This window comes from Lasioglossum baleicum, unplaced genomic scaffold, assembly GCF_051020765.1.
Source record: "Lasioglossum baleicum unplaced genomic scaffold, iyLasBale1 scaffold0046, whole genome shotgun sequence".
Taxonomy (NCBI): domain Eukaryota; kingdom Metazoa; phylum Arthropoda; class Insecta; order Hymenoptera; family Halictidae; genus Lasioglossum; species Lasioglossum baleicum.
The window spans coordinates 282,659-285,572 of NW_027469106.1; positions in this window are offsets into that span (position 1 = coordinate 282,659).

Sequence of the window (2,914 nt, forward strand, 5' to 3'; positions counted from 1 at the left end):
CGAAGTGGCAAGCTTCATCAACGATTGTTTAAGCTGCCAACGTAACAAGCTAACGAGGGTAAAAACGCGTTTACCCATGACAATCACAGACACACCCAACCGGGCATTTGACAAGGTTTCAATGGACATTGTAGGCCCCCTGCCTACAACCACGGATGAAAACACATATGTTCTCACCATGCAGGACCTATTGACGAAATACTCGGTCGCCGCTCCACTCAAATCAGCCGACGCCATTAGTACTGCCGACGCATTCGTCAATTACTGGATCTGCCGTTTTGGAACACCCAAAGCCATCTTGACGGATCAAGGGACGAATTTTACAAGCTCCCTCATGAAGGCCGTCGCCAGACGTTTCCGAATTACCCGTCTGCAAACAACAGCATTTCACCCGCAAAGCAATGGCTCTATAGAGAGATCCCACCACGTCCTAACAGAATATCTAAAACAATATATTCATAAAACCAATTGGGACAAATGGATCAACCTAGCCATGTTCAGCTATAACACGAGCGTCCATGAAGGAACGAATTTCACTCCACACGAATTGGTTTTCGGTTCACTAGCACGCGTTCCTTCCGCCGACTCCTATCCTTACGAACTGGAAAACGAATCCTACTCCCACTATCTCTTTGACCTCCACAGGAAAATTAGCGAAACACAAGCCCGCGCGCGCGACAACCTAATTTCCGCGAAGGAAAAGTCTAAGACTTATTACGATAGAAGAATCAACCCCGTCCAGTTCAAGGTAGGAGAACAAGTATTCCTATTAAAGGAACCTTGTAAAAACAAATTTGACGAACAATATACAGGGCCACACGAAATTTGCGAACTAATAGGTGCAAACAACGTAAAAATAAGAATAGGTAACCATTACAAAATCGTACACGCAAACAAACTCAAGCGCGCCTCGAGTAATCCGACACAAAACGCGCGTCAGCGAAACGTAGCTATCACATCCGTAGCATTCGTCAAGCCGAAGATTAGAAGAGAAACTTACCCATTCGAGATAACCCCCACTCTTCCCGAGAAATATGATAGCAGACAAAGGGCCCAGCAACTCGGAGTTTCTTCTGAATGTCGTCATTTCCCGCCAGTACAGCGTCCAACTCGCGTCGCAGTCTCAGCCTCCTACAACAACAAGATGTGTGGACCAGTGCACAAAAGACGTACAGCCACGCAGAAGGCGAACCGTTACACATCACGCTACCGCAACTTAACTTGCTACAATGGCGTAATCATGGTCGCATGCGATGGTAGGGAATTATGCTATGATTGCAGCCTGACAACAACCATCGAGCACACAGAACGTTGGAGGCATCAAAGGATGATCAGTATAATGAATAACTGCAACAACTGCGGTGAGAAGATGTGCAGGGAAACACCTGTGTTGAACTGCATTCCATGCGGACAGATACTGGCTTCAAGATGGGCCATACAACATGACGACCCCGACCACGTTTCCGACAGCTCAGACGAGGATACGGACACGGAATAACTCACAAAAGTGAAAGTGAAAATGACATAAGTGAGCCCATTCCCTCCCAAAACCCCAATAAAAGACAGTCAAATAATGAACATTGCGATTATAGACTGTCGGACATTGCGAAACCTACCCCAACTCCTCGCGCAGAATCAGACAACATCTCAGTGCATCCAGTGTTTCGTACTGTTAATACAGTCAACGTGCGCCGAGAACTGAGCTCCCTGCGCGGATCGCTCACTAATGATGCGTCTCAAAACCAAAAATTGTAATGCGAGCGTTCACCGAACATAACCTCGGACCGAGAGATTTCACTCCGAGAAATCTCTTCTCCGGCGAGGGAGGTGTTACGTCGGACGACCTCCGACGTTGGTCGAATCGAGGACCGTACCTCGATTCTAGGCTAAGATTAAATATTAAGTACATAATACCTCTTAAACCCATCGCTATCAAACTCTTGTTCTAAATCTAATATCTTTTAAACCCATTGCTATCAAACTCTTGTTCTAATTCTAATACCTCTTAAACCCATCACTACTTCACCCACAACTTTCCCTAAACTTGTTCTAATACCCATCACTACTTAAATCTCGACTCTCCCAATTGTTCTAAACCCAACCATCACTCCGAACTTACTTTCACTTGTTCAAACCCTCATCTACACTTACAACTTGTTCAAATCCTCAACTCCGCTCGAGTAAACGCCACCTCGAGAACAAAGAGATCGCAACGTCAGCAGTCTTGCACGCGTCACCACTCTGTCGAGAGCGAGGACAAAGAGACTGCAACGTCAGCAGTCTTGCACCCGTCACCACTCCGACGAGCGAGGACAAAGGGACTGCAGCGTCAGCAACCCCCACTCCGAGCGAAGGAGGCAACGCAGAGCTGCCTCTTGCATCAGTCTGGTGTTAGCCAGCGAAGTGAGCGGACGTGTCGGTCTGCGCTCACTCCATTCTCACACAACGACATCAGTCAGTCTGGCCCAAGCCAGCGAAGCGAGCAGACGTGTCGATCTGCGCTCTTCTAATTCGCGCTTCGACGTTCATCGACGTTTGTTCTACTATTCTATTCCAAATCCATTCCAATTCAATTCCTAAATCAATTCCAATTCTAACTCTTACTAACTCATACTCCGTATACGATTATTACGTTTAATTCATTTATTATTATACTACCAAGTTTATACTCAAGTGTACTCAACGTTCTTTATTTCAATATATATATTATATTTTACCAGTGCTACGTGAAGTTAATTTCCACATCATTCTACTAAATCCAGTGACAGTTTCTTTTCGAAATTCGAATCGTGCCCTCGTTAATCATACAGAACTCGGCTTGGAGGTCAGTTCGTCCGCTCCGCTGAGAAGTAGTGGTTGACGAGTAGACGTTTGGAAATAATAACTTTCCAAATCAGATAAACGCATTTAATAT